At 44.4% G+C, this 13,259-nt stretch overlaps 1 long non-coding RNA gene across 1 annotated transcript; it reads right to left on the bottom strand.

Annotated features, from left to right (window-relative positions):
- Nucleotides 1-4,424: 4,424 nt before the first annotated feature.
- On the bottom strand, nucleotides 4,425-5,028 carry LOC138566036 (uncharacterized). Its single transcript, XR_011301800.1, has 2 exons — nucleotides 4,944-5,028; nucleotides 4,425-4,841 (listed from the first exon to the last, which is right to left on the bottom strand). It is a non-coding gene; the product is annotated as an uncharacterized lncRNA (long non-coding RNA).
- Between the last annotated feature and the right edge of the window lie 8,231 nt (nucleotides 5,029-13,259).

The raw sequence follows: 13,259 nt of genomic DNA, 5'->3' as shown, positions 1-13,259 counted from the left end.
GTGACAAGATGGTTGTGGACTACAAATGCAGTGAATTGCCTATTCTAAGAGGCCCTAGAGCCCAGAGTACAAAATCCAGTCCCAAAGTCCCTGTGAGGAAAAGCAAAGGCTGAGTCCGGGGCTGGCCCGTTCATTGGCGATTAACAATACGGCCCGGAACAGGACTACAATTCCCAGTGTTATGGGTGCGTAGGGCCAGTCATGTGATCTGCTGCAGCATCATCGTAGGAGACACATGCCCAGTAGTACCCCACACTGTTCCTGTATTGGCGCAATGTGCGCTCCTCGAAATCCAGACCTCAGTGCCTTAAAAGGAAAAGTAAGCCCACACGTTGCAATTCTCACTTGTACACATCAGTTGTTGTAGCATTTGTTCGTTGTTTGAATTACTGGCTATTGAACCTTGGATCTGTTGTGAGGATTGAGTGTGGATTTCATCATGGCATTTTCATTATTGTCTCATTACCCATTTGCATAACGACCTCTGGGCAAGTAGAACCCTGGTTCCACTATAACCTTGGACTCTGTTGTTTTCTTAGTGGATGAACGTTTCCTGGAACATTTCCAGTGACCTCAGGAAATGCATCTTTTGAACTTGCAAACTGTGTACTTTCGTTCCCCAACCCTAGGCCGTACCCGAGTGCCAGTATGGCACTTCATTGAGTCCTTGTGCCGTCCGGATCAGGTCCTTTCCCTGACAGAGTGGAGGTTTTCATGTGGACGCTGTGCAGCTCTTCTCTTCACCATTCTTATTTCGGCTGGCTTACATTTCCATCCACCTTCTTTCATTCCCCAGGTATGAAGGAAGCTATTGGGGGTGAAAGGGATTTGGTTTATGTTGCTGTTATTATAATGACTTGTTTTTTTCCTTGCAGCTCAGAAGAGAGTTGACCAGCATTGTTCCTGCTGTTCGTCCGATTAGGTGACCAGGGGCTATTACATAATTCCCCTGGCTGCTCCATTGGAGTAAAGGATTTGTTACCCACCATTTTTGGGGGTTCGGGCAAGCTTGACAGCCCCTATTCTACTTTACAAGAATCTGGGTAGTCTGTGCTCTGAAAACATCCTTAAAATCACTCAGTCTCAGAGAGGTTTTAAATGCTCCAGCGCACCTCTTGACTTGACCTTGACCGATGATCCGAGCTTGGAGTGCTCCTCTAGAGAGGCCGGGGTCCTCTTTACCTCCAACTCTCTCTTAAGAAATATCTTCCTACTCAAGCTCTTCGCTCCTCCACCTCCAACTCCCTCAGGGTCAGTCGCTTCTCCAAGCAACAAGTTTGTGGTAGATCTCTTTCTTCGGCTGGGGCCTCCCTCTGGAACAGCCTACCTGCCTCTCTGAAACTTGAGCAGAACCATCTCCGGTTCCGGAAGCACCTCAAGACCTTCTTCTTTGCTTCTGCCTTCTCTTCTCTCCCCTGCTGATCTCCTGTCTGATACTGCACTGGTCACCTGACTACCCTCTGAATTCGGCCCAGGATCCCTGCCCGGCCACTGCCGCACTGCCTCCTGGCAACCCTTGCACTTGGGGCCGTATATGCAACCCTACAGTCCCCTTACTGGCATTTACTAGACACCTGGTGTCAGCACTTACCCTTGCACTGTCAGCTGCTTGCCGCACTACTTGTTGTTATTTGATCCTGTGGATGGCACTTGTCCTTTCTCCCCCTCCCCTTGCACTCTTCCCCTCCCCTCACCCCTGCACTTGTGTGATCTAAATGTCACTTGGCCTAATAAGATTGCTTGTCTTTGTCCTGGTTGGCTCTAGTGGCTTTGCAGCTACCACCAGTATCTGGGCTAAAGGCCCCAGCAGCCTGCTCTCATGGTTCTCCACTTCAAGGCTTGGCTCTAAACCTGCCTATGTGTCTATGCCCTCAGCAGACTTTCTATTGTATTCTTTTCTTGCTCACTCAGCTTAAGCAGCTCGTACTCTGTACGTCTTTCATTGTGTGGTCTATTTGGCTGGGCTGCCTAGGGTTCTTCTGCAGATCTGGTACATCTGGTCGCCTTTTCTTACATTTGCGATGTACTCATAACTAACTCTTCTGCCCCCTAACCTCACTTCCTCCCTCAGACTATAATATTGAGGTACCTTCTTCTACCCTCATGAGATACATTCCCTTTTGGGGAGAACAACAGATCTTTATCTATCTGCATGAGTGATTGACAGACTTTTAAGAAGGATCAAGAGGGGATACTACTGGGGGAGGGAGGCTCTGGGGTGCTCAAAGTGCCACCTACAGGAGCTGCATCACATAGCTGATGGATTCTGCTGGCCGCCAGAGTTCCCCAGTCCCTCTCAAGGGTGGCAAGCTTGAGCAGCACATAATAAACAAATGTAAGTGAAAAATGGCACAGTGGACTGGGCTACTTACATCGGTACATAGCATCTCTCCTTGAAATGTGGCTGACTTCACCTCAATTCACAAGAATCGGACATCAAACAGGAAAGAAAACAATTACTTGAAATTCCATATAGGTCTAAAAACAGAAGCACTCAAACTGACCTTGCCACTCCATCAGTAGTAAGACCAAGGAGGAGAAGAATCCTGACTGAATTTGAACAGTGAAGATTTTGATCTGGTTCACAGGATTTTCACAATGTGGATCCCCATTGTTAGCACTTAACCCGGTGTAACACAAGAAATTTTAGCCAGTAGCGTACCGAGCTGTGGGACAACGGGGGGTGCAGCTAGCATCCTGAGTGGTTCTTTTAAGAGCCAGACCGGGACAATGAGGATGCCGAGAAGGAGCACTGTGTGCCTGCTAAGCACCCTCATTGTCCTGCCCTGACAGCAGAGCGGCTTTCCCAGGGAACTGACACAGTGCTCTGTGTCAGCAGAGCATTACAATGGGATCCATTAGTCACTGAGGGGAGGCAGGGGGACTATTAGCAGGGACTTTGGTCCCTTATGAAATGTGAACAGGGTGATCAGAAGTGAGATGGGTGTATAATATTACATGCTTTTATGACATAATACCTATAGCTTTAAAACCCAAGGGGGATTTGGTAGGCTCACATTTATCTGCATGATGCTATTGTGACTTTGCATGCAGAATGGGGAAAATAAAAGTAAAGCCATGCTCTTATTGCTCAACATATTTTTACGACGAGGTATATAGCGCAAAGTTCGTTTATCATGAAAGGGTAGTTTATTATGTAATTGTGGTTTGCTTTCAAGGCATTGCTATACATACAGTAATATTTAAGCACATAAAATGCAAAGCAAAACCGTAATAAATATCTATTTCACTATTTTCAATTACTAAAATTGTCCACATCCCGGTTTCACCATTAAACCAAAGTGTGTGATCTTAGGCAAATAACTTAATTGCACTGTGTCTTTTCTGCAGCTCTGATTCACTTCATAGTTTATGTTAATATATCATGCTATTATAAAAAAAAAGCCTAATGACTATCGAGTTGCTCCATATATAATAATAGTGCAATTAAGGTATTTTGCACCACAAAGTTATTTGCCACTTGGCTTACTTACGGCAACTTATTCTAAAGTCACTTCCATGGTGCCTCCAAGTATCAAAGACTGATGATGTTTCTTGCAATGTCATTTTCTGTGAAGTCACTTCTGTTGGTGCAATCCATAAGCTAATTAGAAGGTTTGCATGCATGGTATGTGTTATTACTTGGTTAGACTGGCATTTGGGGGCAGCCAGTCTAGCCCTTTCTTACTGTGGCATGCCTTTTTTTCCTGGGCATCCTGTCCTGGACAGCAGTATTACTGCGTGCTCCTGTTTGGCCTGGCTGCCTGTAGAAAAGCAGTCTAGCAGTGATGCCGTATCCTCCTGCTCTGCATACTCCATGCACAATGGGGGGGGTGTAGCAGGAGCACGCTCTGTGTCCCACTCCAGGCCGTTGACTTCACTGCAGGCCCAATAAGGGGTAGAGCAGGAGCACACAGCTCCATGTGAGACTCTTATCCGAATGATGCAGGGAGAGAGTATGGAGTGAAGTCATCCTATGGGGGGTAGGAACAATTGATTGTGTTTCAGTTTAGCATTCATTTTCTAAGGTGCATTCGGCGGGAAAAGTAGCAGGACTTTTTTCTTGGCTCACCCCCCCCCACTCCTGCAATGCTGGATACTCCCCTGATTGTATCACTTTCAGCACCACTAATATAATACATATTGTCAATGGTTCACGACAATGTAACCCTCCTTTCCCTATAGCTTAGTACCAATTTCGATTGGGTACTAATAGTAATGTATGTAAATATGTCCTATGTAAAGCGCTTTAGATCAAAGCGCTAAATAAAAAACACATTATTATTCTCCCTGCTGACGTAAATTCTTCCTAAATCAGCTTGTCCACATTATATATCACCAATAAAATAAAACATCTAAATATGATGTATGATATTAATTCATCTATGCCCTCCCTCGCCCCAATAGACAATCGAACAGAATGGTAAGTTATACAAACATTGTTTATCACATTAAATGAAGCAGTTTCAAATAACATCCCTTAGCCTGTCCAAAATCAGAAAAATAGTGCACAATAGTGTGTTAAGCGGTTGCAAAAACGCCGAGCTTGTGCTTCATATGCAGGCCCAGACGTCTTCAGTTTCTTGTAGTCGTCGAATCAAGTTTGTGTCGGCAGTTGGGGCTTGCTCTTCTTGTCCCAACCGACATCCGAACTCTTCCTGGCAATGCTCACCGCGTACAGGACCGAAGCGAAAGCTCCGAGGCCCAGCAAGGCATACACGGCAGGGTAGAAGAAGCCCGGGTTGCTTCTGGCGCGGCTCCGCTTGCAGCAGAACATGGCGGCGGTGGCAGACACGTGTGCCTCTGGCCTTCCTCGCAGAACCTGCCGCAGTCTCGGTGTCCTGCCAACGAAACACAAGCAATTTTTAGAAGAGGACAGAATCGCAATTGCTGCTCGACAGTGGCCCACCCTAAACCCCTTAAGAATATAGAGGCTAGATTACCTGTTTTAACAGCAACTATTTGCCAGCGGTTGAACCAAGCTCAAAGGGAAGAGTCGGGCTTTACAGCTAAAACATTGTCACCATTCCACTCCCCACTGAAACGTTTCCATGGTGATGTGACCTCTTCATTTGCTCACAGTGGCTTCAGCCAATCAAAAGCTAGCTGTTTTGCCTTGAGCTGTCCGAGATTGATTCTACTGCTGACGCCACTGTCCCTTCCCACCGGGTTTCCACTTCCTCTGGATTGGTTGTCTCCCTGGAGAGCCTCATCTCTGCCCACGTGATGGCAAAACGGGGAAAAAGACTCCACAAATGGTCCTATTGGCCAATGGGTGAAATCACCTCAGGAGATCATGAAACCTTTAACATCCACATGCTATTGGTCTGCTGCCTTGCCAATTAGCTGACATTCAGTTATCAGTGAGTGTGGTGCCATAAGAGGCATTTTGGGTGCTAAAATTGACCGGCCCCACATTGACGTTTAAGTTTCAGTATTCAGACAGAGAAAAGAAGGCCCAGTGATCCTCTCTACCTTGCATCCTCCATTCAGGATAGTAGAGGGTAATTCCTCTTCTATCCTCACCACTCTGGAAAGTGTGTGGGGGTAAGTACCCTTACCACCATCCTCTCTGGATCCTACGCTCTTGCTTCAGCCAGTTCTCCTAGATAAGCAATGCCTTACCCAACTAAGCGCATCAGGTTTTAAATGCGCACTATATACACAGTGTTTGTACTGAAAAAACAGCTTCTCTCACTATAATTGGGCCTTCATTGCATGTTCTCATTAAAAGTCAGAAGTACAGGATAAGACACGTTTCTGGCATGGAATGTTTTTATATTTTGTGTCAATGGTATTCTATGGGTGTTTTTTGAGTATTTCCTGGCCAAAACATTCTTGAATAATTATTAAACTATTAACATGGAGGACACAATAGTATGAGCTCATTGGTTGGGGGGATTGAACCGACAGCTGCTGGCCGCTGGCTTCCTAGGCAAGCGCTCGAAGCTCTGAACCACCAGTGCTCTGGTAGTGATGCATGGCATATACCTTTGTGCCTCGGAAAGGTTCACTGTGGGTGTTAGTAGCAAAACAATAGACAATGACTTGCATCTCTTTATCTGTCGTGTATAAGGGATACTTTGGGGTCAAATCAGTGGTGAGATTTGTTGAGGAAATGGCGGTTTTGGGCGATGAAAAAAGAGTGGTATGTCCAAATGACGCACTTGAATACACTATGTAAATGTAGCACCTTCATACATATACTAGTAGCTTGCAACATCTGCATACAAACCTGAATGTTATTTTCTTATTACTGTCTAGTTGTGACATCACTACAAACCTGAAATAGGAAAATGGCATCGCTACCCAGCTGTAATTATTACAGTTGAGTTGTCGCATCATAATGCTGCTGTCTGATCTAGTACCGAGCAGAATTCCAACTGTGACCAAATCATTTAGTATGCCAATCACCCTTGTGCCGGTGGCGTACGAGGGCTGGTAACGTCCCGCCAGCCCAAGCCTAATCAGGCCCAAGCCTAGTCAGGCCCAAGATCAGCAAGGACCTCGTCGAGGGCCCAGGGCCGTTACCGGCCCTTGTACGTCCACCTGATAAGGGGGTAGCAGAAATTAACACACATTAACTCCATCCAGAGTGGGAATAGTGTCAAATTTGTTATTCCCATAGGAGACAGGTTCTGCACGTATTGAGGCAGCCCAGTATCCCGAGGAAAAAAACGATATGCCTGTTTCCAAAGAAATGACAGTCCCTTTTCTATGCCCATTGTCGTAGCCGAGGGAGACAGGAGGAAGACTAGAGGCCCGTTCGGGGCCTGCAGATAAATTGGTGGGCAGGGGGTGGAGAGGAGCTCTTGGGGTGACTGGGGGATGAGAGGGCTCAAGGGGGGCTGGGGAGGGACTGGTGGATGCTGTATACTGAAAAGAAGATGGCTGCAGTGGGGGAGAGCCTTGGGTGGTTGCAGAAAGCAGGCATTACACTGTTTGTTCTCCCCACGTTTCTAGCCATCTGATTGGCTAAGCGCCCTTCCCTGCGTGTGAATAGGCATGCCCCCATCTTCAGATTCCTTTCTTCTGAAATGTCTGCAAGAATTCCGGCCCTTTATGGTAGTTTGTGTTTTTAGTGAAATGTTGGATTTGAATACAGAAGCGGTGTTTCTATTTCTATATTGCCACTTATTTTAGACGATAGAAATGCCCTTTAAATGCATTTTTACCTAATCTGCTTACAATTTTTGCAACACATTACAGTCTGAATTTTGGTGCATTGATTGCCACCTAACATATTATACATAGGTTCTACATATGAACAATGAAGGGTACCTGGCAACAGTAGGTGCATGAGACCAAGTATTGAAGCGCCAACTATGTGGCCCTGTATTATATGAAATAAAATACCCCTACCATACCCAAAAACGATTGCAAGTCAGCCCAGAATGCTGTGACCATATACTGAATTTATCATTCAGCCTCGTTGCTCTTTTTGGTCACCAAACTCGTCTTGATTATACTGGGTATGGTGCAGTTGCAAACCGCAACAGCAGGTGGTCATGTTTACTTAATGGAATCATTTTCTGAATAAAGGTATTGATTTATGAAAACACAGCTAATTTCACCGAATTAGCAATGAATATTGAGGTAAATGACTTAAAGCGGCAACATTTTACCACCCTGTAATGAACAATAACTCTACAGCAAACACCCATGAACACCTGGCACTCAATAATAACTCCTTTCTGCGGTTGTAAACTGTATAGACGAATTTTAGTTCCCTCCTAAGGGCCACGCTTGTGCAAGGTACTTTGTGAGTCTGACGCAGCATTCCAGAGACAGGTTAATTCCAGCTCAGCAATTACTCACCCAAAGTAAAGTGGCTTTGACATCTCGTGGAACGAGGATTTCCCTTCTCTGGCCTAAGTAAGGGTGGGCGTGCATGTATGTGTTTGTGTGTCTGTATCTGTTGTTTAGCATATATTCAACAAATATTGGACAATGCGGTGGGTAATCAGCACAACATAGATATAAAAAAAAGCGATTTGTTTTGTGTTAAAACGGTTCATTTTTGAGGTGCTTCTTGTGTCAGTGACTCTCTCTCCACCAATCGTGTTTAGGGGGAACTCACAACAGTCGAGACACAAAATCAGAGGGGCATCTACTGTGAGCGACATACATAATGAGACATACACTTGTGTGCGCTTGCTCTCTCTCTCTCTCTCTCTCTCTCTCTCTCTATCTCTCTCTCTCTCTTTCTTTTTGTAAAGATTTTTTAAAAAATTGTATTAAGCGTAAAAATAAATCTCCAAAAGTGCAGCCTACTTCCTGTTCATTTTCCCATAGACACAATTTTTGACAACCGCACAGCCCAAACTGCTGGACGGATTTGGACCAGGTCCGAAACTACTTGGGCTCAAAGCGTTGACTCGCACGCTATGCATAGTTTGGGGTTATTCCGTGCTGTGGTTATTTTAAAATTTGACAGAGAGGGGGGGAGCCTTCTCCAAAAATTATAGTTATATCTCCCATGGTGCATTGCAGGATCATGGTTTTCAGAAATGAAATGGCTGCCATCTGGTTTTTCTCTCAATGCGAGAGATTCGAGGCTATAGCCAAGGTTATGGGAAAATGAAACGCAGTAAAGAGCTATTTGCAGTTAAAAAAAACATAAAATGCCATCAGGGTAGAGGGATGGCTAGAAAGCACTGAGTGAAATTGGAGGGGGTCCAGGGACCAAGTTTGCAACACGAAGCTTCAGCAAAAGTCACAAATAGAGACCACCTGAAAGCAAACTGCTTCACAGAACCAGCACGTGGCCGTGAGGTGAAAGGGAGAAGGCCGTCGGCACAGATTAGGGGGGCACTTGGTGATGGCCTGGGAAGCATTTTTTTCCCCAACATTCACGGCTATATCCAAGTTTACAAAGGACTTCAGATAACCGCGGTTATGTGTAGTTCAGTACCCGCAGTTATATATTTTTTAAAGATATTTTTATAACTATAGTGACAATTAACTGGCCTTTCGGCTGTGGCCAGTGACTCCATTGCCATCCAGGTCTCACATTCATGTAGTAACCAGGAAAGACTCTGCTTAGCTTAAAATCGATAGAGGGGCCATCCTCCTCAGGCCATGTTGTCTGATAGATGGTCCTACCTTACAAGACCACTTAGACGAATGGGCCGGCCCTTTTCTTCCTTTGAAGCTAAGCAGGGTCAGTGCCGCTTTGAAGCTAAGCAGGGTTAGTCCTGTTTACTGTATGGATTGGCGACCGGTTGGGCCTATGAATTATTTACTTTTTTAAACTGTGCTACTGTCAGTCCTTGAAGGTTTTGCACTCAGAGACAATTCTTTGCCTTTTGGTTAATTTCATTCTGGTATTTGTAGTCTTCCAGTCAATAATTTAAAAAAACTGGTATTTTTACAGCAACAGTGGGTTTACTATCCCTGCAGGAACTGGGACAAACCCTGCATAGCTGCAAAGTAAGGAAGGGGTCAGCCCACTAAAGCCATGTTGCCATATATATCAGCCCCCCCCCTTAGAAGAACACTTGGAGAAACATGGCCTAAGGGGCCTGGATCCTTCCTGGCTTTGAAACTAAGCAGGGGCAGTCCCGGTTACTGCATGGATGGCAAACAGTCCACAGTCCTGAATGCCATGTGTTTTCTTAGTTTTAAATATCTCATAAACACGGCTTCCACATTTTTATAAAACAGAAAAAATGAAATTTAAGAAATCACATTTATCCTGAACACTGCTATCAGAGAACCCAGGCCTTAAGGAGTTCAAGACGCAGCACTTAACCATTATGCTGCAATGATGTTATTGTTCAGATTTTCACAAGTTTCATTCCTAGCCTTTTATCATTGGACATATTAAATTATAGGCTAAGTATGAAATGTATGCCCCATGAAGCAGCAAGCCATTGTGGCCTAGTGGTTAAATGCTGGACATCAAGCTCTGGCAGACCAGGGTTCAATGCTTTACGCAAGTGGGAGGTGGTGAGATTTGTTGCAGTGCAGTCATGTGTTCTTATTTAGATGTGGCTGCAAAGTAAGCCATGTCCAAACATCCCTTGCTCAAAACTAACAGTGCCAGAATGGCTTTCGTGCTGAAATGGGCACTGCAGCAGCAGAATGCCTGTGCCAAATTGGCCCATGCCAAAATGGCGGTGCCGAAGAGGGTTTTACCACTTGGAGAATGCTGCTTAACCAAAGTGTGTGTTCCATGGCAAATAATTTAATCTCACTGCTCATTGCCTAAAAACATTGTGAGTTCTCAAAGATTTAAATATCTCATAACACATGGCATCCGCATTATTATTTTTTAAACCGTGCTACCGTCAGTCCTTGAAAGTTTTGCCTTTTGCTAAATTGCATTCTGGTATATCTAGTCTCACAGTCAAAGTGACGCGAATAATGCCACAGTTGTACACTTTTGCCTAACATAGTTCTATAAGGATTTATATATTTGAGTGACACTATAGTATGTGTACTTTCGAAGTTAGCTTTATAAAGCAGAGTATTTTTGAAAGACAGACATGGGGGTGAGGAGGTAAAAAGATGAGAGGGCAACTAAGTCATAAGTATTTGCCCATGATGTAGCAAGAGAGTTTGCAATCCTGGACACGGGGGAAGTTATTTTTCCCTGATTGTGGTTGCTTTTCAAGGCACCAGTAAAGGACACATGTGGGTGGACAACATTACTTTTTTCAGAGGGCGGTTGGTTTTTTTTGAGGTTGGTAAGGTTGCTCAAGTATTTTAATACCAGGATTTTACTCAGGTTGTCATGTTCCCAATGCAGAAGCTTACCCACAAGGCCACAAACACGTATTTCGTATTGGAATTTTGTTTTCCATGGGATATTTCACTACAGATTGCTGGGTTTAAAAGGTGAGCACCTTTTATACTTTGCCTGCATATGTATTGAAAGATATCCTCTCTCAGGTTTTTCTTCTGTTGTTCATTACTTTTTTTAAACGTCCAATGCTATTTTGTCTTGCCCACTTTCTTCTAAGGAGAAGGTCAATTGAACTACATTTGTATATTTCACTTTAAAACATGTGACCACTTACTGTGCGTATATTTATGGGTGCCAGCTTTTGATTTTTGCTATGGGGGTTAAAGTACCTGGGCATATGTTATTCTTGTATCCAATCATGTTTTACAATTTTCTATACTGCTTAAATGCAGGTAGTTGGGGTCATGTGATCTATCACAACAGTCACCAAGAGACTGGCCATAAAAGAAGGGGCTTGTAGCACGCTGCTTGAACAAATTGTGTGATCCTCTGCAAATAATTAAATCACACATGGCATTAACTAAAAACATTGCGAGTTCTCAAAGCCTGCAATGTTTTATACATAATAAAACAAAATAGATATTTGTACAGCTACAGTGACATCAAGGGTGAAAAATCACTGGTGACCCAGGTCTCCCATCCATAGAGTAACCAGGACTGACCCTGCTTAGCTTCCAAATGAGGAAAAGGCCAGCCCTCCAGGCCATGGTGCCTAACAAAGACCCACCGGTACATGACCGCTTAGAGCAACATGGCCTGAGGGGACTGGCCCCTTCCTCACTTTGAAGCTAAGCAGTACTGTGCATATATTCATGGGTTCCAGCATTTGATTTTCGCTATGGGTGCAGAAAGTACCTGTGGATATCTTATTGTTGCAGCCGGGCATTTTTTCCCCCGTTTCTGTGCTGCTTAAATGTGGTTAGTTGGGGTCTTGCGATGTATGACAACAGTCACCAAAAGACCGGCCATAAAACAAGGGGCTTAGAGCACGGTACAGGACATTTCGGCATGGCCAGTTAGGTGCACGTCGCTATGGCGTGACCTTTTCCCTGCAGTTTTTGTTTGGGCGCACCCAGTTAGACACAGCCAGTTGGGGCAGGGACCTCTTGGCGCAAGTATGTTTTGGCGTGAGAGGTCCCATCTGGCATGAACCTGCAGGCACTTTGCATTTTGTAATATGGATTAAATGTGAAAAAGACTTATTTACTGCAATATTTTAAAACAGGATGGGGCATGTATTACACTGTCTTTTCAGAATTTAACACGTATTAAACATGAAACACATTTATTTACTCCAACATTATAAACTGCATGCAACTATCCCTCACAAACAACTTTACACCATGTACACACACACACACACAAACGTGCTCACATGAAACGCACACACATTGCATCCACACCCTCTCAGATGACATGCACACCCTAATACCACACATTCCCCCTTACACTGCACATATATTCAAAAAGAGGACTACACTGTCTCTGGGCCACATTATAAAACAGAAAAAATGAAATAAACAAAATGGCATTTATGCTGGACGCTGCTATCAGAGAATCCTGGGCTTAAGGAGTTCGAGAAGCAGCACTTAACCATTATGCTACAATGATGTTATTGTTTGAATTTTCACAAGTTTCATACCTAGCCTTTTATCATTGAACACATAAAATTACAGGCTAAGTATGAACTGTATGCCCCATGAAGCACCAAGCCATTGTGGCCTACCGGCTAAATACTCTGAATAGAGGACCCTGGTCCCCATCAAACACCAGGCACACAGGAATCCTTCCTCAGAGACACTGACAAAAGAAAATCAGGCGCTGGAAGTTTTTTTCTCAGCAGTCTTTATTAGGTGGAGTTTCAAGACACACTCTGGAAAAAGCACTCAGCACATATTGCCTTCAACCTGCTTATATAGGCTATTTGAATGATGCAACATCCTTATGCAAATGACTACTATGGTTAGAGTATGCCTCTGATAGTTCCTCTTAGCCAGGGAAAAAACCTCCCTTCACTACGATTGGATGGCTTATCTGATGCACACCAAGTATACAGCTAGTCTCTCAAAATAGCCTGCATGAAGAAAATAATGCCTTCTCATCATGAATCTTGTCTGGTTTTCCTGCCAGCTAACAAACCCAATTATCCCACTGCGAGATGCTGCCAAAGACTCTTAATGTATCGTCCTCTGTTGCTTGTCAGCAGGAGTCAAGGTTTTCCACACCCATGGGATGAAATAGCCCTGAATGCCATAATTACAGGCCGGAGTCAGTATGAGGGCTCCCCAAAATGAAGGGCCTGCGTTGGAAATGTGCAAAATGAGGCCCTGCAATGTCAAAGCGAAAAGGAGCAGAATTAGGCATCAAAACTTGGAGATGCCTAAGAATGTTAATTGCCTCATCGAAGGGAAAGACACAAGGCTATGTTTGCAAAAAGTCTGATATGGCTGAAGTCCTATTGGCAGAAACGGCAGTGTCCAGCATGTAAATGAAAGTGTCAAGATTGTGT

This window comes from Ambystoma mexicanum, chromosome 2p, assembly GCF_040938575.1.
Source record: "Ambystoma mexicanum isolate Mex_15411 chromosome 2p, UKY_AmexF1_1, whole genome shotgun sequence".
NCBI lineage: Eukaryota > Metazoa > Chordata > Amphibia > Caudata > Ambystomatidae > Ambystoma > Ambystoma mexicanum.
Note: the sequence above shows the minus strand (reverse complement) of the source record. Positions and strands in the feature narration are given on the sequence as shown.